Source organism: Hylobates moloch, unplaced genomic scaffold (genome assembly GCF_009828535.3).
Source record: "Hylobates moloch isolate HMO894 unplaced genomic scaffold, HMol_V3 SCAFFOLD_19, whole genome shotgun sequence".
Classification (NCBI taxonomy): domain Eukaryota; kingdom Metazoa; phylum Chordata; class Mammalia; order Primates; family Hylobatidae; genus Hylobates; species Hylobates moloch.
Genome location: NW_026652294.1, coordinates 69,964,145 through 69,989,841, shown reverse-complemented (window position 1 = coordinate 69,989,841; position 25,697 = coordinate 69,964,145). Strand labels below are relative to the sequence as shown.

The 25,697-nt window shown below is 36.4% G+C and overlaps 1 protein-coding gene across 17 annotated transcripts in view; it reads right to left on the bottom strand.

The window, feature by feature from the left end:
• The window catches only part of PTPRD (protein tyrosine phosphatase receptor type D), a 2,332,625-nt gene that overhangs the window by 295,927 nt on the left and 2,011,001 nt on the right, over positions 1-25,697 (bottom strand). The gene's annotated exons all lie outside the window — the stretch shown is intronic.

Genomic DNA, 25,697 nt, shown 5'->3' with positions numbered 1-25,697 from the left:
TCTCAGGTAAAGAAAACCTTACTCGAATGCTTAATTTCAGCAGAAGCCCAATGGGGGCTGGAGCAGACACATAAATCAACAGTAGAACGCTGACTACCTGGGGCTGCGGGGTTTGGAATAGTTGGGAAGATGTTGGTCAAAGGATACAAAATTTCGGTTAGGAGAAACAAGTTCAAGAGATCTATTGTAGGACATGGTGAGTACAGTTAATATTATATTCTTGAAAAATGCTAAGAGAGTGGATATAAAGAGTTCTCACCACAACAAATATAATTAGGTGAGTTAATGCATACAGAAATTAGCTAGGTTTAGTCACTCCACAGTGTATATATACTTAAAAACATCATGTTGTACACGGTAAGTACCTACAATTTTGTCTGCCAATTAAAATCTGTAAGCATATAAACAGCAAATTAAAAATTCACAAAATAAGTAAGAATAGGGCCAAGTGCAGTGCTGCACGCCTGTAATCCCAACACTTTGGGAGGCTGAGATGGGTGGATCACAAGGTCAGGAGTTTGAGATCAGTCTGGTCAACATGGTGAAACCCCATCTCTATAGAAAACACAAAAAATAGCTGAGCATGGTGGCACGCGCCTGTAATACCAGCTGCTCAGGAGGCTGAGGCAGGAGAATTGCTTGAACCGGGGAGGCAGAGGTTGCAGTGAGCCAAGACTCCAGCCTGGGAGACTGAGTGAGATTCTGTCTCGAAAAAAAAATTAAAAAATAAATAAATTAATTAAAAACGAATTGGAGTGGACCCTGGTTATAATGCCATTTGCAATGGAGAATGACCATCTCCTACTGGAGCTGCCATGCCAAAGCTCGTGGAGATTAATAGAATAGTCACTTAATAAAACACAAATATTTATTTTATTACAGTTCATTGCGAGTCTAGGATATATAATTTTAAGGCAACCTAGCAATAAGTTTAAGGGATGTTTTTACATTATGGTGGACTTTATAGGAAACAAATATTATTCTTGTGTCACATGTTTACATGTCAAGTATAACTCATTCAAGTTAACATGGAGGCCGCCTGCCATACTTGGGCTGCAAACATCTGTGATTACAAGATGTCAGCTTTTACGATGCATTGCATTCTAACCCTATAACCCAGTACACTGCTTTTCCATTGTTCACTTCCACATATAGCTGAGAATAGGACACAGCATTTCTAAACCTTTTTTTAAAAAAATCTAGACTTCTGTGTAGGACATATCTATACATTACATATTGAATTGAAGATATTACTGTTACCCTATTAACCTGGATTATACAAATAGTTAAACTAATTCAAGTCCCAAAGTAAAATTTCATGACTTGGATGATCCAGTTCAGCTGTCATGCAATAGGGATGAAAAACTGCACATTATGAAATTTTAGTAAAGTATTTTGCTTACCCTACAAAAGGGCCAGCATAAGGTATTCCTAATAAAGAGATTAGATAGGAAGCACGAGAGGTATTTCCAAACTCTAGAATGCCACTTAGCAAAGCATCACTATGGTATATTTTAGCGCTTCCTGTTCACCCAGCAGAGCGCTCAACTCTAAAGCAACTGGTATATTCCAAGAGAGTCACTTAGAACCACTCAGAGACTCTCAGTGTCTCTCCCATATCTTCTTATGGCTTGACCCATCCCCTGCTCCACAGCAGCATGGAATCTGAGTTAACTGTCCACATATATCAAATCGGCCAGAATATTGGAAAACCACGGCATTTAGTACATGAATAGCAGTTGCCATTAGAGTACTGACGGCAAATAGATGATGTAAAAAGAACTTTGAAAATGCACCGAAAAAAAATAAAAAAGAAAGAAGTACTCCTTTAATTTTCTTAATTCTGGAGGGGTTTATGGAAATTTCTCTTCAGGGATCTTCAGGAATTGGGCAATATGTACTTTATCTCTACAATTGGGAAAGGATAAGTGGCCCAAAGAGAGCGAATCAGCACAAGTCAAGTGGTTGAGGCATTTTGCGTAGTGATGAGACTCAGACATGACTTCACAAAGAAGCAACCAGGTGAAAAACAGGCTTCTCAGTGTTTCCCACACATCACCTCTATAATTCAGAGGACCAGAGTCATCTGTGGGCAAAGTGCAAGACAACCATCAACAAAAACAAAATTCTCACATCTTGTCTCATCTTAAAAGTGAATGAGAATTTTACATTTGTCTCCTCGATGAATCTAATTTTAATATTAAGTAATCCTTGTTTTCCTTCAATCTCTGAGTAAAGCTGAGACTCCTGGAAGATGAGACATATTAACTTGATCATTTCACATATGCTTGGCTGCATCCCAGGACTTGATTGTGTTCACGTGGCAGCACTGGACAGGGTGTTTAGGAGGTAACTTCATAAAGGTTAGCAGCACAGAGCATAGGAAGGATATGGGATGTGAAGTCAGTTTCTTCAAGGTCAGGCTCTGTTTCATGTTTTGTGGTTTTGTCATCTTATCTTACCTTTATTTGAGATTGATGAGTTGTGAAAAGCATTGCCCTTATGACAGAAGTATCATGAAAATAAACTAAATTAATATGTGACAAGTATGTAACTGGATGCCTGAATCAGGTGGATGTGCATTCCATGGAAGCTTGTGTTACCATGTGAAGATCTCTGATCAACCATACACAAAAACCACAGAACAGGAGCAATTTAGCACCACTCATAAAACAGGGCACTTAAAGAGTAAAATTAAATGAAAATTTTAAATCAACACAAAATCCACATTTGAACATCACTATTTAACTCAATTTTATTTTTACTAATAGCTGGTTATAGGTACCAAATTAACCTGCAATAAATGATTTACTCATAATAATTCATAAAAATGGAAGGGATACTTGAGTATTTTAAGGTTTTCTCTTAATCATTTGACTTTTTCCTTCCTTTTAACCATATTTTTTCCTTATACAAATAATATAAAGGAGAAAAAATTCTGTATATTTCCTACATTAAAAGTTCCAACATAAATGTTGAATAAGACAATATTAGATTCATATTAAGTTCTGATTACTAGCTGAGCTACTAAGGCTCACTGTAGCTCAGGCTCCCTATTAGTAAAGTGGGAGAACTACTTTTCTACCTATCCCTCGGGACTGATATTGAGATTAAATGGGCTAACCTGTAGACTAAAGTGGTTTAAGAGTAGCACACATTTTAAGTATTTTGGCACAGTAGCACACTTTTTGTTAAGTGATCTTTATCATCATTATTATTTGCTGCTGTTGTGCAAACACTGCTCTTTCTGAACTACAGTGCACCCATCTATTTCAAAGAGATAATACTTCACAAGATTGCTGTGAAAAGTAAAATATACACAAATATTTTTTGTAAAGCATACTGTTTGGCACATATTAAGTACTCAATAATGGTGGCTATTATCAATTTCAGTATTCAGGGGAAAAAATCTGAGGCATTGGAAAGCCTAGGGTTTTTGTTCAACATTACATTGCTATTTAATGTCGATTCCGGGATGGGATCCTAGTTTTTCTGGTGCCCAGCCCACATGGTCTCCTATAGATACCTGAATCCAAACTAAAAAACAAGGGCTGATGCTTCTTTCCTCTCTGTTAGACAAATGAAAACTTGAACCATTCTATTTGAACAGTAAAAAACCTGCAAAAGTCAAGGAGTGGGTATGCTAAGCACCACAGACTGACATTTAAAGTATTTACTCATAAATATTCAGCTTAATAGCCAAATGCCAAGTTATTGCTTGGTGTACCACTGTGGCTTCATTCACTGTTTGAAGTTACAGGGACATTATTTCATCCAGTCTAGTTCTGCTGTGTTATTCTACTTAGTTTTCAGAAGAGCTTTAATTTCCTGGCACTTTTTATTTTCCATATAATCATTTCATTAAACTATACAACAGGAAGTGATCTGGTTTAGATGAAAGGGCAACAAGAAGCCCCAGAAAAATAACTTTACTAGCCAGCTGCTAACATGCTGAAAGTAAGTTTTTCTAAGCCTAGCTAATTACATTAACACTTTCCACATCAACAACCATTATGGTTTTATATTTTCATGTTGAAATATTATATGGTCCTCCCTCTAAATTTATGGTTTATTCTTTTCATAAATACTAGGATACTCAAATATGTGATGAAAAAATAACATACCCAAAAGATTTCTTATAATCACTAAAATAGATTTAATTCCTTACTTTTCACAACTGAGAATGTTTTTCTTAATGGTATCCCCTATAAAGTAAGAAAATAACCAAAAAGCTGACTGTTCATTTGTTAAACAAAAATCTCAAAGTTAAATGAGCCTGATTCTGTTCTAGTCAGAGGATATATATTTTTTTAACTGTCACAAATACTGGTAGGACTTGTCAGTTGGGCAAAGCTAGCCTTATGATGACGTCACTAACAGATGAGAAAAATGGAAGTGACCAACCAGAACGTGGGGTAAAGGATGGAAACAAAGGGGAAAAAAAAAACCAGACCAGGGCCAGGCATAGTGGCTCACACCTGTAATTCCAGCACTGTGGGAGCCTGAGGCAGGTGAATTGCTTGAGCCCAGGAGTTCGAGACCAGCCTGGGCAACATGACAAAACCCTGTCTTTACAAAACATACAAAAATTAGCAGGGCATGGATGTGTGCACCTGTATTCCCAGCTACTGGCAGGGCTCAGGTGGGAGGACCACCTGAGCCTGGAAGGTCTGGGCTGCAATGACCTGTGATTCAGCCACTGCACTCCAGCCTGAGTGACAGGCCAAGACCCTGTCAAAAGAAAAAAAGAAAAAAGAAAAAAGAAAAGAAAAGAAAGGGGGGGGGGGGAGAGAAAAGAGATGAGAAGAGAGGAGACGAGAGGAGAGGAGGAGAAGGAAAGACAGAGGAACAGCATTCATTGTAACTTCCAGAAAAATGATGTTTCAATGTTAACTACTCCTTTTTGTACCTAAATATCAAGACCTTGTGAAAAGAAAAAAAACAAAAGGAAAGGAAGCAGGAATAGCATTCATTATAACTTCCAGAAAGATGATATTTCAATGTTATACCAATTTTTATACCTAAATATCCTACAAAACATATCTCCTTCACAAAATTCATCCAGTAAGTATATTTATATTTCATGTTCTATGGTTTGCTTTCGTATGTTTGGCCATGTCAATTCAAAAGCACTGAAAAATGTTCATTTCATTTAAAGGCCAAGATTAAATGTATGAATTTGAGTCTATAGGCAAAGGATACAACTGGCAGCTGTACCTGAATTAAGTGGAGGGGTTTGAGTGAAACTGTAGATCTATCATTTGAGAGGCTGTACAATGGAGAAAGGAAGCTGTTCGATTAAGGTGTTAGAAGCAAACCGGAAGATAAGGAAAAACACAAGGGTCACTTGTCAGTTATTACATGGGAATGCATTGGTGAGAAGAGGCAAGACAGAGGAATAAGTTAATGAAAATCCACATGCTTCAAACTTGGACACAGGTAGAAGGATGGTGGTACTACTGACTGAAATAAGAACGCAGTGTTCTGGAGGGATGTTCACTGGGGTGAGAAGAGAATGACAACTTCTGGGGGACCCTGAGGCTGGTGGGACCACCCACATACGAGTGGTACCTGCCTCAACTTTTCTCCAGTAGAGAACAGTGAAGACATTTCACATTCTTCTTTATGCAAGACTATTAGCATGTTTTAAACAATTGCCTCTAGTGTGATTATTTAAAATTATAATCGATTAGTTTGAATCATGATGTGTTCTGTGACTGGCTATGGCATTGTTATGAACTGTTACCGTGCCTTCAGAATGATTAGGTATTAAAACTTACAAAAAGGAAAGGATTATTAATAATAACAATACTAATAACATATCAGTAGTTAGTACTTTCATGTGTTTATACTCAACATTCTATCAATAACAAAACCCTAACATTTATTCATTAGTAAAAAAAGACTTACATTTTACTTATATTTGGTGTGCATGCTGGGCAAAGGGTAGGATGTCTTAGCTCTCCATTACTTCCAACACATAATAGGTATTCAAAGAATGTTACTTTTGAATAGACTGAATAACAAATATAAAAAAGCACACATGGATTAAGACAAAGTTACTCTGCAAATGTTTTAAAAGAGAAGGGGCATTCTTTCATCTCAGTGGCCTCTTCCACTTCTAGAAGAGAGAGCAGGAAGGGGAAGGGACAGGTACTACCCCTGACATTAATGCTAAGGGTATAAACATTATAATATCTTACTTTGCCTTCCTTCTGGGAAACAGAGCACTTCAACCATACCTAGAAATACTTGAGAGACTATTCTGCTACTGACTTATTTTTTTTAAAACTAAAAATAAATCCAAGTGGGAATAAAGGGCAGATTAAAATATCATAGCATCACAGACTCTCTGACATCATCATGCTGTGTTTTTTACCCAAAGTTTGAATCTCCTGCCTCTCCAGCACCCCCAGAAAATGATCACTCACCTCTACCTCCTAAAATTGCCCTGGTAATTTTCAGGAAGCTGAGATCATTCCAGAGTTCTTCCTGGGACCAGTCCAAAAATCTGCCACTCGCTGAGCCTGATTCGGCTGTCTGCATGAACACAAAATGAGTCTAATCCCTCTTCTACATGACAGTCCACAGAGGCAACCACCAGTTTCATAACTGGTTTAGTTATTTTTCTTACACCCTGAGGGACCAGGAGAATTACATTTTGACAGTCTCAGCCCAACTGTCTTTTCTGCAAGAACTTTCTTAAATGAATAAATAGTCTGTCATTTTAGAAGTAGCTCTTATCAAAGAAGAGTATCGCTATTCCTGCATTTTTTTTTCTATAAAATAGTAAAGTTGTGTCCTTCATATTATGGTAGGTCTGGAAGGCTATTAGTGAGAATATGAGTTTCTCTAGTTTTGTTCTGCTATTTGATATAGTGTTATTTTTAATACACTGTGCTTCAGAGGTGAATATGACATGATTAATCCGCTATTGGTAAATGTCGTTTAAGATACGCTTCCAGAAGAAGCAATGGTATTACACTGAGCTTTTTGACCCTCATTCTTCATATTTGTGAATTCACCTATTTGCTAAAGTTTATCTGTAACCTCCAAGTCAATACTTACGGTGATTTCAGCCATTTCATACAGTGGCAAAATATTTGAGTTGCCCAACACATGCAGTCACAGCTAAGGTCAAACAAGGCAACCAGTTTATGCATTTGTGGCAGATGAGACTAATGAGTTCAGAGGTTTGATCATCCCATGACCAGGTACAGTTTTATTCATAGTAAAAGACCTTCCTGCCTGTATTCAGTTTGATAAGATGCCACACAGATTAATGCTGAATGTTGTAAGGAAGGCCAGGATAAATGAGGGTAAACTGAAATAGAGAAGATAATCACTTAAGTACTCTTTAGGACTGAGTCAATTTCATTTTCCTTTTATGTGGAGCCCTACAATGTAGAATCCTACAGCTTCTCATATCTTTGCAAAGATAACTACTACAAAGGAGTTTATGCAAGAAATGAGAGGGCGTATAAAGGATCTGGCACATTGGGGTCTTGGAACTTTAGACATGAGACAAAATAACAAAATGAGACAAAAGACACAAGACACAAGACAAAATGACAGACATCCGGTCACTTTCAGGAACAAGTATCTGTTAGCCAAAGTCTACGACAGAGTTGGACAATTATTTAGCCCTGACTAGTCCTCATATTTCACAAAAAGTAATCTACATATGGCAAGCAACTCCACCAAGGAAGAGGGCTTCCTATTTTCCCACTTGCTGAACTAAATCAGCTCAAGCTACTTTTAAACAAAGGAGTGCCCATTCTTGAGACTTCTTTGCTCCTTCTTTTGTTTGGCCTGCTAATTCTTTCTCCATTTGAGGGGTGAGAAAGACTTCTTTTTAGCTGTCTCTTTCACTGCCAGCCTGCTTTGATAATGTTCTGGGGGCTTTACCAAAATGACATTTTAGACCACTCTGACTGAGCTTAGCCACCGAAGCTGAGCACAGATGAAGAAAGCACTCAATTAGCAACTCCAACTTCAAAGGGTATATTATTCTCTCCTCAATACACATGTGTAACTCCCATTAGCATTAATGGGAGCTGTGGGAGCCCACGGCTCAGAGAACATACCTCCAAGTCTGTTTGCTTGATGAGCATGCAATTAAACCTTATGGCCCAAATTTTTCCAAGGAGGGCATAGTAAGTACACCAAGCACTCATGCAAAATCAAGTGTGCTCACTTTGAAAAAAGTAAGCTATCACCACTATTTAAACATGAAGAAAGAGCAGTCTAAATTAGGTCTATTTTAATTTCATTTATCCTCTTAGGTGTAGACAATGGCCTTTCATGGTGTTTTGAGAAAAGTCACTCCTCTGCTTTAAAAGGTGAATTATATGTTTTTAGAAGCATTAGTTCACATTGCTTAAAAGATTAGCTAGCCTCAAGGGTAAAAATGTCTAATAAGAACAAAACCATTCTAAGTGAATTTCCTACACATAAAATCTAGCATGGCATCTATATACACTCAGTGGCTTTTTCTGTCTTCTATTTAATAGCTGTATTCTAACTTAAAATTAGGAAAAAAATTGATTTGACATTAAAAAGAAAAAAAAATTTTGAGAGGAAAATGCGTGCCCCAATAATAAATTTGTCCTTATCAGAAAGTAATAATTTCCATCCCTTTCTCACATTCTAAAGAGATTTCTCCATATATTTTCAACATGAAATCAATATATATTTCAGCTTCAATGAAATATCAATATATGTCAGCTAGTCTGTGCTACAGCCACAGTCTTGAACAACATCTTCATGGAGGAAATAATCTTGATAATTCAGTACCATTTAAAACAATACGTTTTCTATTGTTCAGACATTTTCCCAAAAATTTAAAAAGAAATTTATGAATGAAAGTTTTTACCTTTTATAAAGGAGAGTTAGCTAATCACTTTCAAAGTTATACAAGTGAATTGTTGATCTACTACTGACACATAATTCACTTTACCACCAAACCTCACATCCTGACTTTCTAACCACATGAGGCTATTTTAGGTACTGGACCATCAGTACAAATCAATTGAAGTGCAACGGGCCAATGAACTTATCAGAAAGACAAAAGCATCCTCACTAAGCTTATGGGAATGTTGAGATGTCAGGAGACTTTTCAAATTGTAACATGGCACATGAGCCAGAGGAAAACTCCACCTTTAACATTTCATCTAGTACGTGGTCTTCATAACTTCGTTTTGCACTAAATGTTTAACACCTTGCTTTACAAGTTTGATAACTACCACGGCTTCACAAAATTTCAAAGCCCATGTGTTAAAAAAAAGAAGTATTTCAAAGCTGAACACAGGGATCCCTTACTTCAGACTCTAGGCAGACTGAATAAAGAATGACAACCACAGATTAGATAATAAACCATGGTCTATGGGGTTAACAGAATTTTTAATGATGACAAATGTGAGAAAAATTCACTATTTCTTATCAGAAAAAGATTGTGGTTTTTCTCTCATATCTGCAATCTGATTCATAAAGTTGAAAGCTACTAAAATAGATACCCTACTTTCAGAGCATATCTCACATACAAAACTACCTTTCAAGTGAGAGATAAAGACTGCCGATGTTATTACAGAGGGGCTAGACAGTTTTATTCTTAGATGTTTTGGATGTGATTTACTCTGGCTAAAAACACTAATAATTTAACTATGCATTAATCCTGCTGAAGTGATTATGCCCTCCATGAGAGGCTAAGCTGAAACTCATCCAGACCTTCAGCTGGCACAGAACACAGTGATTTCCTCATATAGAAGTTCAGTTGGTAGTCGTTTAATCGGGGATTATCAGTGTATAAAATGGCATGTATTCGAACACCCCCGTGAGTACAACCGTACTCTACTTTCTATAACTGTTGTCCAAAGTACTTCTTTACAAATCCTTTTTTTCCCAATCTGGCTCTTCTATTAGAGGTAAAAATATATTTTCATTTGATATAAACCAAAATACACTGAGAGTTCATGAACCTTAGATGGGTCAAGGGATGTGAACTAAATCAATGAGTAATAACAGCAATTACCTGAAATACTTGTAGAAAGAAGGAAGAGAGAGAAGAAAGACGGGAAAGAAGGCTGGGAGAATGAAGATGTCTACTCAGTGTCTCTGATGAAGGTTGGCTGATGAAGCATCCATGTTATGATCTGAGAGGCAGCTGAGATTTGTACACTTCTCAGGAGAGAGAACTGCTGTCTCATTTTGGAGAAATGCTTATAACTCTTATCAAGTGGATGTGCAAAACCTGATATACATAAGTAATTTATTCCTATTCCTGATTACTAGGCTACAATCAACATCAGATATGTCACTTAGATGTCCCAGCTTTTAAAATTTACTGACAAGTATTATTTCAGCAACATATTTGAGTCCCTTCTCTGTAGCACCCCTTCTCTAAGTACTGGGATAAGCAATACTGATTTCATTCCTACTTAAAAGAACAAACAAAACTAAGTCTTACACTCTTGATTTTAAAAATCCAAAAGGCTTGAATTTAAAGAGTCTAAAATTCATTGAAATAAAACTCTTGAGTAGATAAACTTTCTTAAAAATAAGTATTTCTATAAGTATATTTATATACATACACAAAACGGTGAATTCAACTTCTCTTTATCTTTAGACTCTTGTAAAAGTTGCCATTAAAAGGCGCATCTGATATGGCAATTTGAGCACAGAACATACTCAATAGGAAACAACCAACTAGAGAACTAAAGATGGACCATCTTTGAGTCTTGCTCATCTTTTAAAAAATCACTAACTTTGAAACTGGTAGGTTGTCCCACTTAAAGCTCTTGATTTTTAATTGCCATTTCTTTTTACACCCAATTAAATTGTCAGAGTAGTGAAGAATTGCCCAACTGAGTAGAACTGTGAGGATCTTCTCACCGCTGCTTTCTGCAGTCTTAATTTGCAGATGCTTTTGCCTAAAATAAAAATTTAAAGTCACTTCCTCAACAATAAGACCTGTGAAGCTTCCACCAACTGCTGTTTAAGACAGACACGAAAAGAAAATTTGCTGCACGAGTTTGGGGCCATAGAAAAAGGAATATTTTCCTATATTTGTAAGATATTTGGGTTCTGAATAAGAGATTACCATGTCCCTTAATCTGATACACATTAAATGAAGACCACATAGGTAAAGGGCTTGGTACCTTTCAATTAGCTCAGCAAGTCTATCAACTGATAATATTCAAAAAGAACAAAATTCACGCTGGACCGTTCATTTTCATGAAAACATATTGTGTAGAAAGCCATGAATGGTGATCAAAGATTCCTGTGAATAATTTTCTTAATGAAAGAAGACTAATTACTTGCTAGATTCTCAGACCAATGGTACGGTATCTTGATAATCTCCATCTACCAGAGGTTTCAAAGAGAAAGCCATGGAGTCATAAAACACCAAGACAACTCAGTTCCAACATATCTGCAATGACTTGCCTTCACCTTTTAACTTCCTGTGGTTGCCTCAAACATTTAAGAGATATCTTTATTAATTTACTTATTTATTCTTGTTTATAGACAGAGTACTGCTCTGTTGCCCGGGGTTGGAGTGCAGTGGTGCGATCTTGACTCACTGTAACTACCACCTCCTGGGTTCAAGTGATTTTCCTGCCTCGGCCTCCTGAGGAGCTGGGACTACAGGTGCATGCCACCACACCCAGCTAATTTGTGTGTGTGTGTGTGTGTTTTTATTTTTTTATTTTTATTTTTTGCTGGAAACAGGGTTTCACCATGTTGGTCAGGCTAGTCTCGAACTCATGACCTCAAGTGATCTGCCAGCCTCGGCCTCCCAAAATGCTGGGATTACACGAGTGAGCCACTACACCCGGCCATAAATTTATTTTTTTAATTGAGAGATACAAGTGTATGTATTTACCACATACGAAATGATGTTTTGAAATACTATACATACACTGTGAAATAGTTAAATCTTGCTCAGTAACATACGCATTATCTTACATAGTTACCACTTTTGCGTTTGAGAATACTTTGTATCCATTCTCTTAGCATCTTTCAAGAATACAAAATATTACGAACTATAGTCACCATCTTCTACAATAGTTCTCTTGAACTTACTCCTCCTAACTGAAATGTTCTATCCTTTGACCACCATCTCCCCAACCCCCACCCCTCAACCTGCTCAGCCTCTGGTAACCAACATTCTACTCTCTACTACTGAGATCAATTTTTTTAGATTCCACAAATCAGTGAGATCCCATAGCATTTGTCTTTCTGTGAATGGCTTATTTCAATTACCATAATATTTTAAAAGATATAAAGAGGTATAGCAAGGAAATGCATTAAAAAAAGAAGTACCCTCTTAACTAGCCTTTCAGTGATAACTATGTCTTCTTTAATGCCTTTTTAATGCATTTTATTTTTCACAACCATTCAGCTCTTACATCCCACTCTGCCCCATCTTTTTGTGCTCTCAGAGCTCTCTTTCTACCCAGGTTATACAGAAACTCAAGGACGATGACTAAATAAATGTCCATTACACAACCAACTCAGCAGCCCCTCTTGGTGGAGTTAAGGTAACTTTTACACATCTTCATCCTTTTCCTAGAGACCCCCAGAACAAAAAAAATCAATCCTTACACTTTTCTATGTCGCATTACACTCGATTGTATCCTTTGCAAGATAGCATGAAAGGGTGATATACGAAGTAGTAAATACAGAATAAACTTTAGAGTCACAAAATGTGGTAATCACCACATTTACCAGCATGTTTGGTCAAGCCACCTCTGAATCTCAGCTGCTCTGAACTTGTAGCTTCTCCAGACACTCCACACAGACCCCCTTTAGTAGTCAGTAAAGTACTTAGCAGATCTCTCTTTTAGGGCTAAGAATCTATCAGAACCTCAGATGGAACACCTATATATTAAAATTCACACATTCCAAAACTGCATTGAATGCTTGGTAACAACTAATTCTCTAGGATTTTTTTCCTTTGTTTGCTCTTTGCTTTTCTAATCGCCAATAAAACCTGAGCAAGCAAATAGAAGTTCTGTATCGTTGCTCATTGAGAAAAGAAATCTGAAGATCTTTTCATATTTATTTTACAGACAAACGCTTTAAAGAAGAAGCCTCAACCATTCCTGCCTTCTACCTGTCTCTTCTCCTTTAATACACAAGACAGCATGCTGCTCATGGAGAATCAGCTCGGAAATTCATTTGTTGAATTTTAGTAAATAATGCCACTAGACTTTAGAGCTAGTTTACATAAAAATAAAAATTAAGAATTTATAGTGTCTAATGTCTTGATGAAAATGTTATTTTGCATCAGTGATGGTGGTCGTGGTACTGTTCAAATGCAATGAGAGGAGATAGAAACCTTGACCTATCAGAATGGAGAAATTTTAACCAGGTACAGTCCAGTAAATGGCGGGGGGCAGGGGGTGGCGGGGAATCCTGTGTAATGTGCAAAACCATCGTGTTACAGGAGAGAGCAGTGGATGTGTACTGCCTGTGTAGTATTGTATGTTAAACAGTAAAGGATGAAAATAGTACCAAGATGTTCTCCACAAATTTAGAAACAGAATTATAAACATTGGGCAAAGTCCTTTTAAGTCTATACTAAACCATGGAGGGTGATTCAAGAAAGACATTCACCCCTCTACGTGAGACTAACATTCAAGTGCTGATGTACACAAGTAATTTTTCTTCAATCATATGTAAAGTATAATGCAATTCTTAGGTCCCTTGGCCCCATCCCAGCAGTGGACCTAGATATTATAAAGTCTAAAGCTTACAAAACTTTAAAGGACTACTTTATGAAAACAAATTCAAAAATCTTATTTTTACAAATTTTAGAAAAATATATAGTCAACTGGAGACACTAGTAAGTCTTCCTGGGCCTTTGGAAAGCATCGTACAAGGGAGGGCCCTAATTCCAAAGATTCCTCAACTGCAGGGTAAGCCTGTCTCTACTTCATCTCCATACCAATTACTTGCCCTCCATCATTCTGACAGAGATTTTCTGACACCCGAGTATGGCAAGAGTTTGGTGGGGGTCTTCGAACAAGAATTCATCTCACTGGAGGACACAGGAAGCGTGGTCCCTGAGCTTAATCAATGCTGTTAGCATGTAGTTAACCAAGCGTCTGTAAAACACATCACATTAGCATTTCACCATTATGCTGTAAGGTAATTTTAATTTAAAAAAATTTGTTTTTAAATAATCACAATCATATTTTTAAAATGTTGATAGGGAATTAAGAAAAGATTGGCTCAAACCCCAGTCCTACTGGGCGAAACCCCAGTCCTACTGGGCAGCATTTAGTGTCCTCCTCGGTTCTTTGTAGTAGGTTTATGGCAAATCCTTGAGAATAATCATTTAAGTCAGAGTGAATTCTTCCTCTCAGATGATGATTTATCTGTTTGTAAGCCGAGATGAGGGAATTTCATTTGCTATTGAGCCAGTGAGTGTTAACTTTATTAATGCATCTTTGCAACTAAGATTAATGGGACCCATTGTAAGTCAGCTGTAGCACTTGATGTCAGTTTATAACAAGCTTGGCAATACCTGGAAATTCAGATCTATCATCATAAGTTATAATGACATGCATAAAAACTTGAGTGTAAATAAAAGGCTCTTTAGGATACAGGGCTCTAATCCAAGTTGTTCAAGCCTTAAAAAGTAACTTATCTAACAGTGTTCCTGTTTTGGAGTACAGTATATGCTAATGGCCTTTCCTCAAGGGTTAAAATGCCTAAACTACCATTTTTTAATAAATAAATTTTATTATAAAAATCAATTTTGCTTAATGAAGTCCTCTGAGGGAGAAGATGTTTTAAGACATTTTACTAGTACACTTTAAAATCATTTTGTATTTAGGTATGCTCTGTCGTCTCCACCTAGAGCAAAAAAGAATCATAAAAAATGGTAAGTGCAGCAATAAAAACTCCTTTTACTATTAGTTGGGAGAGAAACAAACGGGAATGTTACTCTGAAGGTAATTACTTAAGTTTTTTTATTGCACCATATTTTCTCAAAACCGAACCAAAGTATATCCCAAATCTTCCTACAAATGAAATACAATTTTTCTCTCAGAACATTTTTACTCCTCAGGAAAAAAAGGTGAGTTTAATTTTTCTGTCAGTTGAGGCTTCATATGTCAAACACATCTCACATTTCAACAAACCTTACTGTCATACTGATGGAATATTCAAGGAGACATTAGTTCTTACTGCAAGTGCTAGCTTGAAAAGGTGTAAGCTGAATTACTGTGAGAGCACTTTTCTTCCAAAAATAGACTTTATTATCTCCAACCACAGTATATATGTATAACTGTCTTGTCATTTTAACCAAATTTATGGCTTCCCATCAAACAGAGATTGTAGCTTCCTTGAAGGCAAGTGGGGGTAGTGTCTTCCCATCTTTTTATTCTCAATACTTAGCACACTTCCTGGAATAGAGAGAGCTAGATTATCAAATGAATAAATTCATGAATTAACACAAATTGCTTCTCATATATTGTATGCCTAACCGAGATGTGGAAGCAACATCTCCTGACATTTTTAATTTTTAAAAATAAACCTTAAATCCAGCACTCTGCAAGAAAATAATATTTAGAAACTTTTTCCTAAAACTTGTCATTCATTCATTCCATCAAGAAATTTTGGCTGGTAGCAGTGGCTTATGCCTGTAATCCCTTGACTTTGGGAAGCCGAGGTGGGAGGATGGCTTAAGCCAAGAGTTGAAGACCAGCCTGGGCAAAATAGCAAGACCTATTTTCTACAGAAAATTTACAAAATACAAAAAATAATTAGCTGGGCAAGATGACTCATACTATAGTCCCAGCAACTCAGGGACTCAGGCGGGGAGATCCCTTGAACATAGGAGTGAGAAGTTACAGTGAGCTATGATCTCACCACTGCATTCCAGCCTGGATGACAAAGTGGTACTCTGTCTCTAAAAAAACAAAAAACACAAATGTTTACGGAAAATGTCAGGCACTGTGCTTACTGCCATGTGTACAGTCTAGAGCAAAACAAAGCCATGCCCTTATGGAACTTCTAGTCTAAGCATGCAACTAACTCTGTGTTTTAGGATAAAAGAAAAATTTCATCTAATTTTCTCTGAAGTATACTCCCCTATCACTTATGACAGAATGACGTTTAAATTTCAAATATTTTGTGGATCCTACAACGGCCAAATGGAGGCATCTGGACCACATGATTATTTAGTGGACAAGGTAGCCTGACTTAAGGATTAAAAAATTTGTATATTCCCAGCCTTAGAAAGATAATTCTGCCTGTGCCAAAAAGTTCTGCTTCACAAATGGGGCAGTTCCCTTTAATCAAATAATTTGAAATTAACTCTTAATAATAATCGTACTGATCACAGTAATACTAGTGATGATAATGATAATCACAACAACAACTCACATTTCCTGAGTGCCTAGAACTTTGCCAACAGCTTTACGTAGATTATCTCCTGTAATCATCCTCGTAAGTGTACGCAATAGGTCTTGTTATCTCGACTTGATAGACAGATACCGAAGCTTAGAGAGGTTAGGAAATGTGCACACTGCCACAGAACAAATAGTGGAATTAGGATTTGAACTCGGGTCTGTCTGTTTGCTGAACGTACATCCATAACTACACCTTCTATTACTTTCTACACCAAGGTTGGTAACAGAAATAATCGAAAAAACAAAACAAACAAACAAAAAAGCAAGATGTTTCCTATTATCTCTTTCGACGTTTCAAGGATATTTGAAATTCTTCTGCTTCTTCTAAAATATATATCTAATGTTACATTTTCACAGAAATCATAAGACAGTTATAGATTTTTATCTAGTCTGTGACCTAGATGTCATAGAACAGAAATAATATTCTAGTATGACAGTATGACTCCAGTTTGAGTTAGGCAGTTGAAGCAACTGACTACCTGGACCTACCTAATGTATAAGCATTCTGAAGAATATGGAAATGTGTGTTAACATAACAATAAGCACAAATATAAGAGGGGGAAAAAAGGAACTAAAATTCTTGGGATTGTATACTAGCATAGCACCAATAAATGATCTTCAGTCTTTCAAAATAACTTGGTAATACTGTATGTTTTCAGATTGTTGTATCATCTTATTTCCATGTGAAAAGCTGTTTTTCAGTCCTTTGGATTAAGGACTATTTGAGAAGACACAAAACTTATTTTTCAGTGTTCTTCACCCTCCCTTCCCTTCACCATAGCCATGTATACATATAACACTTACTGAATTACTATGTGCCTAGCACTATTCTAGATGCTGGGGATTCAGTAGTGATGGGAGAGCCAAACCAGCTAGCTCAGCTTCAAAGGCATAATAAAGGGAGAAGGAAGGAAATTAACATTCTTTGGCAACTTTATTGTTAGTTACTCTGCCAGATGATTTAGTATGTCATTAACTTCCCCCAAAACAGCCGTAAAAGATAGCCAGGATCACCCCCAACCCTACAGATAGGAATTTAACATTCAGATTTGAGTAATGTGTCTAAACCCATACAGTTAGGAAGCACTGGAAGGTTGATACAAATCATGCTTATGTAGCTATAAAGAGCATCTCTCTTCATTCCCTCTGTTTCACTCTGTCTTTGTAGTTCTCTTTCCCTTTACCTCGACTTCTTGACTCTCAATCACACTCTTCATCTTGCAGTGGCCACTGAAATAATGATTATTTACTTTGTTCATTATATATAAAGTGAGACTCATTCCTAACCAAATGGTCTCTTAATGCATTGTGTCTACATAACCATATCTATAGATCCCTCTACATATGTACCTGTTCATGCCACAAATATCTCTTGGGTGCCCAATAAATGCCAGGAACATTTCTAGGCCATAGAAAACTGTAATGGAGCTTATATACAAAGGAAGAGGTATACAGGATAAAAGTCTCAAGAAATAAAGAGTATAATTTCACATAGTAAAAAGTGCTATGAAGCAAATTAAACAGGTCATACACGAACACACTATATACATACTACATGTACAAAACATACATATATGCAAATATACCTCCCCAAGTTTTTGTATAAATATTGATAGTTATTAACTAACTTTATTAAAAGCCATCACGTTTTTATGAGTACATACTTTTCTACCGTACTTAATTTTCTAGTTGACCGGTAAATGACAGATCTGCATTTACCCACATCATTAAACAAACACATAAACAAACAGAAAGAACTATGTATGCCGATACTTAGAAAGGTAGAAAATATCTAAAAACTGTTGATATTGATTTTCTGGTCTCACTTATGATTTATAGCTTCATTTTTTTAATAGCTCTTTTGGTATTTATGCTCTAAGAAATACAGGATCTCTTCTGGGAAAATACAAACTATGATCAAATTTTAAAGCTGAACACAGACATCATCAGACATGTGAGAAAAATCTCAGTAGTGCTACACTTATGACCAAAAATCTATCAATTAAAAAAAAACTACTGTGTTAAAGCGTGAAAATAACATTTACTTAATGCGTAGATAAAGTTTAATAATCAAAGGTAAAGTTCTAAGAAACAAAAAAGAAAGGCATGGAAAGTTTTTAGATATAAATTAAAACACAGCTCATTTTGGAAGATGACAGATAAGAGAGTCTTGAAATTATATGACTATTCCCCGGTTGCCTAGCAGTTAAAAAAAAAAAAAAATCTTGCTATCTTTAACAAAACATATTAAGAATATGGGATGTGTGTCATCGTAGTTGTGTTTAATGTGGCATTAATTCACAAGTCATTGTTTTTTTAATAAGATATAAAAAGTTACTTGCTCTTCTAAGGAGATATGTAATTAGGGCTTTGATAATTAAACCCTAGATGAGGCATTTAGTATATCTGTGCCCTAAATACCAATAAATTATGCATGTGCAACTTTTAAAACTACATCTTAATTAGTAGCTTAAAATAAAACTAATCTGGAAAACCAGGATACTGAATTTTTAAAAATTGTTCAAATTTTATCAGTGAAAGCCAACCAACTACCTAGTTTTAAATATAAACATCAATTATGTATGAATAACTGTTTGACAGATTACTTTAAGTGAAGTATTTTAGTAAACTCCTTTGTAATTTTCAGCTCACATAAAGATGGCCTAGGTTAACTTAATTACATGTTTTCTCACTTATTAGGTTTATCTCCTTAGCCAATGAGTCACGTCCCAATCTCACTTGCTTTTACTACTACTATTTTACTTCTACTCAATTCTATCTACCATTGCTTATACCCACCTGTAATGGTTAATTCTACGTGTCACTTGATTAGGCAAAATATCTGGGGTGCCCAAATATTTGGTCAAATGTTATCTTGAGCGTTACTGTCAGAGCGTTTTTGGATGACATTAACATTTAATTTAGTCACCAAGCAAAGCAGATTGCCCTCCCTAATGTGGGCAACCCTTATCCAATCAGGTAAAAGACTAAAGAAAACAATAAGGCTGAGCCTCACCTGAGGAAGGAAGAACTCCTCCTACCTTCAAACTGGGACATCAGCTTTTTCGTGCCTTTGGACTCAATCTGAAACATCAGCTCTTCCTAGGTCTTCAGCTTGCCAGCCTTTGGACTAAAACTGCACATCAACTCTCCTGGGCCTCCAGCTGACAGCTTTGGCAGATCTTGAAACTTCTTGGCCTCATTAAGAATGTCAGCTAATTTGTTAAAATAAGGCTCTTCCCATATATGTATATATTCTGTTGGTTCTCTTTCTCCAGAGAACCCTAATACACTGCACACACCTACCATCAATACTCAGTGATTTCCTCCCTAAGCCACTTTGCTCAAGAAGCTTCTAGTTCCTACTCCTCTCTCAACTTAGCTCTGTCTCACAGACTCCTAAATATTCTTCATGCCTCAACCCAGCAGTCTCCTCACTCTCACAGCGTATCATCCATGTAGTATTTTGCACACTTTGCACCCATGGCACTTGAGCACTTTTTATTTCCCATCATGCTCATCTGTCGACATGTCAGCTGGAAGAACATTGTTCTTCCAGGATAATATCTTGTATATAAAGTAAAAATCTGAAGGGCTGAAACTCACTGTCACACGTAATGCAGCAGGGATCATTGAAGTGAAAATCTTAGCTGTACGACCAAGAACAAATCATTTCAAACTCTCTGGACCTTGGCTCGTTACATCAAAAATAAGTAGTGAGGCTAGGTAAACACCAAATTCCGTTCTAGCTCAACATTTCTATGGTTCGGTTAACATGTTAAGCAGCAGTAAACACTCTCATGAGCTGATGTTCATTTCAAAATTATTAAAAATAATATTTTAATATGAAGTCAAAAGAAGAAAATTGTTCTCACTTAAATGCAATGATTTACAAGTGTGCTCATTTTTTCTGAGCCCTTTTTAGACATGCTCTCAGTGTGGCAAAACAAGTAATAGTTCCAAGGAAGGAGCATGCATCACCAACATTACAGTCCTCAAAAGATAGATCAGGAGGAAAATGAATAGCCTCTCCTCACAGGTACACTTTCTCCCCCAGATTTTCAGTTTTAATGTCTCCCCTTACTAGGGTCTCTCATAGACTATCCACATGGGCTTCTGCCTTTGTGACCACTGATACCCAAAGAATCACTGTTTTTAAATTCTAAAGTTTACACCAAAGAAAGTCAGGAGTGTCTGTTCACTTAAAGCGGCTCTGCCCACCACCACCTTTTTCCAGCATGCAAATGAAGTACACGGGAAGGTTATCATGTTGGTATCAATGTATTCCAAGTACTCAACTATTTTATAAGCCTTTTCCAGTAATCTTCAGTCAGTACCATAATCGTCAGCACGTTTGTTCTGGGTTGGCCACCCTTCCTTTTGTTTCAGTCTTTCATAAAAATCCTTTTGTGTGACAGTCAAGCAGCTGTGCTTTGTTCTTTAATGTTCCTAGCCTGGATCTCCAGCCGCGACCACTTTATAACATAAACGGCAAAGTACCATTTTCACAGCGGGGACAACTGTGTTCATCTTCAAAAAGAGGCATTAATAAAATGAGACTGTAATGAACATGCTAATTCTGATCACAGGGTACTGCACAATGGCAGAGATAGTTGACTGCCTTCTCCCTTGAAGATTGTAAAAGTTGTATGTCGTTTTTTTTTTTTTTTTTTTTTTAACTACTGCTATAATGGCTTAGGTTTTTTGAAACAGACATATTATGCAAACATTTCTATCTCCCATTGCAGTGCCTTCTCTGTCTCATCCAACTGCTCACTATGTGTTTTGCTATCTCAGTAACAGTCACCTTCAGGGAGCAAATTTTTTCCATCTTGAAAGAACTGACTTGCAAGACGGAGAGGGGTGATATGAGTGATTGGATAGCTAATCCAAGGCCTTCCCAATGCATATCAGGCCACAAAAAAAAAAAAAAAAGAAACAGAACAGAACAGGGAAGTTAACATATTTGCTTAAGATGCCACAGTTATTTTATTTTGTGACAGAGCTAAAGCTGGAATTCAATTTCCCAACACCTCGACTTGGGTACTTCACGTATTATCTTTTGTGCTAATGGTGATCATTCACAAATGATATATTTATATGTAAGAGTAGATACTCACACATAAGTATCACTTGATGAAATATATTTGCTAAACTAGGTAACTGAAATGCCTCATATCTGGTAAACTAGCATGTTTGGACAATAATTGTACTGTAGATATGTTCTATGAACAAAGCTAGTTTCCTATAAATAGATAAGAGCAGCAGTGTTATATATCATACCCTGTTCTGTTGTGCTAGTGGTCACGGTGGTTTGGGGCAGTGCTATTTGAGAACAGCCCAGTCTAAAAATAATCCACTAAGATTTTTTAAATGACCCATTACATGCTGTTTGAGATAAGAGCAAAATATCTATTTTCTGATTACTCTCCTAAAAAAAATTCTAAGTTCAAGAGACATGATGACATTTAGTCAGATGCTTAGATTCAAAGTTGATTAAATGGTTCTAGAACTTTGTCTTAGAGAAGGGAGGTTATGTAAGTAAGAAGAAATAATTACTGATGTCTTTCCTTTTGCCCAAAAGAAGCAAGTACTCTTGGACTCTTACTAGAAAGAAAAGTCTATGGATGGTGATATCTCATTTTCCCTGCCTAGTGATTGATAACATCTACCAGAGAGAGTATTTTCCTCCTCAGTTATCACTGCATAAATTTGTATTACATGGTTTCCTGCTGATATCTTTAGTCAGGAAGAAATTGTGACCAGCGAACTAAAGAAACAGACAGAACCAATTCCATTTGGATGATAATCCCTGTTCTTAACAACACTCTCTCTGGTCCTATGCTTGCTCTTCACTGAAAGCCTGATAGTTAATTCACTGTCCTTAGCAGCATTCCACAATTAGTTAAGGCACAGCCCTTAGTAACCTCAGTACATCCTAAGGCCTTCACTTCAAGTTCTGCTTAGGATGGGAAGACACAAGCAAAACAGACATACTCAGCCTCCTAAAGTGTTGTATCATTAGGGAGTCAGTATTTTCTTGTGTTTCCATAGCCAAGACAACTAAAAAATTAAAATGACTTGGAAGATGTAAGCCCTACATTCACCTCCCCCTTCTCCTACTTCTTCCATGAACCACACTCTATGGTATAGTTAATTGCCCAAATATCTTATTTTGGGGCACATTCAGCCTGAGCTTGTGGTTATCCTTCCTTATTGAAACACAGTTTTTTGAGAGTAAGGGTAATTTAAAGCAAGCTACAAAGGGAAACTTGTTCCTGAAATGCTCCCTTCGAGGCACCTGGATGGTCAGAGTATTATGTCAATGTCTTCTTCATTAACCGCACAGGTCAGATATTTGAATCTCCAATTAATTAGTTTCTCTAGTAGCTTGTGTGACATAAATGAGTGATCTTCATCCAGTTCACTTAGATAAAACCCATCATGAGAGCTGGCACATTTTTGGCATTTGTCAGTAAAGCAGGGAGAAAGTAAATGATCCATGTGGACGAAATGGGAATCTAATGAAGGCCACTGGACGCAAAGTGTAAAATGGTCTCCATCTACTGCAGAACAGAGTGCCTGAGTGTCTGCCAACATGATTTGCAAGAGAAAGTGAACCTCAAATGTCACAAAGCTCCTCAACTGTGGTATAAACCTCTTCACACTCATTTATTTAGCTGTTCATGATGTTCAAAGTCTATGAATGTCAGTTTACACTGGAATATTAAACACTACTATTAATAGAAATAACAATATTTAGAAGTTTTAAGCAAACAGTGACTCTAGGAAAAAAAATAATTTCCATCCATATTTATTTTATCCTAAAAGGATATATAAAAAGCATTCTATTTTAAGATTATGTTTAGACTACTTTTCTGTCATCCAAAATACTTTTGAATTTTTCTCATGAAAGTTCTAAAACTGCTCAACGTAGTCTTTAAAAAAAATGGAAAGGGTTAACTACTCAAATCAAATTTTCATACAAATGTACTTACATATGACAGATGTTCACATAGAAAGTTGAGACCATATTAAACATTTTTGATGCATTTGTTTTATATGGGGACCAGCTGTATAAAAGCAGAGGAGATGATGAAACTCCAGCCAACTGAGAGGCAGGAAAACATTAATCCATGTAAATTTCTAAGTAAAGTGATATTTTCCTCCAATTTTTTGTTAATGTCTTCATTGGATGCATAAAGATAAGTCAAGCACATGACTGCCATTAATTCCTTTTAAGGAGTTCAAGGGATTTGGAAAGTGAGAAAACTCAAAAACGTTTCTGATAAGTTTTATTTTATTGTACCTTTTTAATATACCTGCTATATGATGGCACTGATTCTAAACTAGGTAAATAAATGGAGATTAAAATTTTTAAAGCAGATGAACAAACGAGCCAGATTTTGCTTCAGATATGAACACCTGAAAAATGACTACAATTTTCAGACAAGCTGAGGTGAACTATCTATGTATATTCAGAAATATGTATACTTTCCACAGTGCATATTATAGCACATACAAACATAGTCTCTAAGATTCCTGCCAGTTCTAAAATCTAATTTCTAACTCCTTTTTTTTCCCCTAATGTCTTATTCTTGCCCATTAGACCATTCCTTCCCTTACCTTTTCAAATTTTTTAAATATATTATTTTTAAATCCCATTCACACAGCTCAATTACCTGTAGGTCAGAGACTATGATTTCCACCCTTGATGGGTGCCTTACTGTCGCTCGCTGGTGGTAGCTGACTTGATTGCTTTAGAACTGGTGTTCATTAGCCCACCTGGGCATGAACAACCTTCTCTAGGGCTGTGTATCTGGATTATCGGAATGTCTCTGTGGGGTGAGTGCTATCATGGGTGTCTGTTGCACACTCTATGGGACTCACTGTTTCTGACCAGCTTTTATGTTAAACTATTTGGTCCTAAGTATTGCACAGTAGGAATAGTGCTGGAAATCTCACTTGTATGCAGAAAGCTGATCTAGTCTCTGTTACTCCCAACTTATTTTATATATGTATGTATCTTGCTGGAGTGTTAAAAGTCCAGCACTAAAGCATATGGTCCATTTTGTTATTATTTTGGGTTATTATATTACAATTGTCTTTTCTCTAGGAAATCCTTCCCTTGTTTTTAGCAACTGGAAATTTCTATTTCTTGTTTGCAAGCCTAATTATGCTTTTAATTTTATTTTCAGATACTCTGTCAACATTTCTATGTGTTGATCAGGGAATGGGGAACTTCCTGCCCCAACCTAGCTTGTCATAACAGCCAGAAATGTAGCTCAAATCTGACTTGTCTGTTTTAAAGCAGCATCTGTTACATGCATTTAAAAGATAAACATCCAATTGTCAATATTTTCCCTGCAACTTAATAAGGTGTTTATATTATTTCAAACATATTTAAGGATGTATATGTAAATAATCTTATTTTCTCAGCCTCTTGAGTTGCTTCTTTGTGTGTGTGTGTGTGTGTGTGTGTGTGTGTGTGTGTGTGTGTGTGTCTGTGTTTAGTTTTAAAACCACCAGGTAAATTTGGCCTACATTACTAATTGCTGCTGGCCTCCAAATAAATAAGTTCTTGACAATATCAATAGGGTTTACCTCCTTGAAAGAAACCAAGATGTTTATAAAATCAAACTTTTTTATTTTATAAAAGATATAAAGTAAAACCATCCCTCCATGGGAAAAAAAAAATACAATAGAAGAGAAATGTACTAAATCTACATAAGTTCCTCTATGATTCTGATTGTTTCCTTTCCAATTTCCTTCATCTTAGGAAAGTCTATTCTCCTAAATTTTAGAATAGAGCAAAATACAACAAAACAAAACAAATGAGTTGTGTGAGGGAGAGAAAGAGATAAAGGCACAGAATAGTTAATCTAGAAATGTCATCTGTGAGGTGCCTAATTGGGAATGTTTGTAGCCTGAATTAGAGACATACAACACAGTCTTCATCACTAGCTTTATTCTTCAGCACTCTCATTGTAAAGGAAGTCTACAAACTGAACACACTGTACTGGAGATTTGGCAACTCACCCTGTGCCTTTGTCAAATTGTGTAAGCAACATTGTTGGAGACAAAGAAAGGGATTTGTCAGCCCAGTTATTTAGATCAATACATGTTGGTTTAAGAAAGATAACACACAATTAAAACATGTATTTTTTTTTGCACGTAAGACAGGTGCATTTCTTATACTTGGTTCTGACCAATTGCTTAAGGAAAGTTCATCTTTAGGCTAAGGTTCTTTCTTGAATTTTGCAAATATCAATGTCA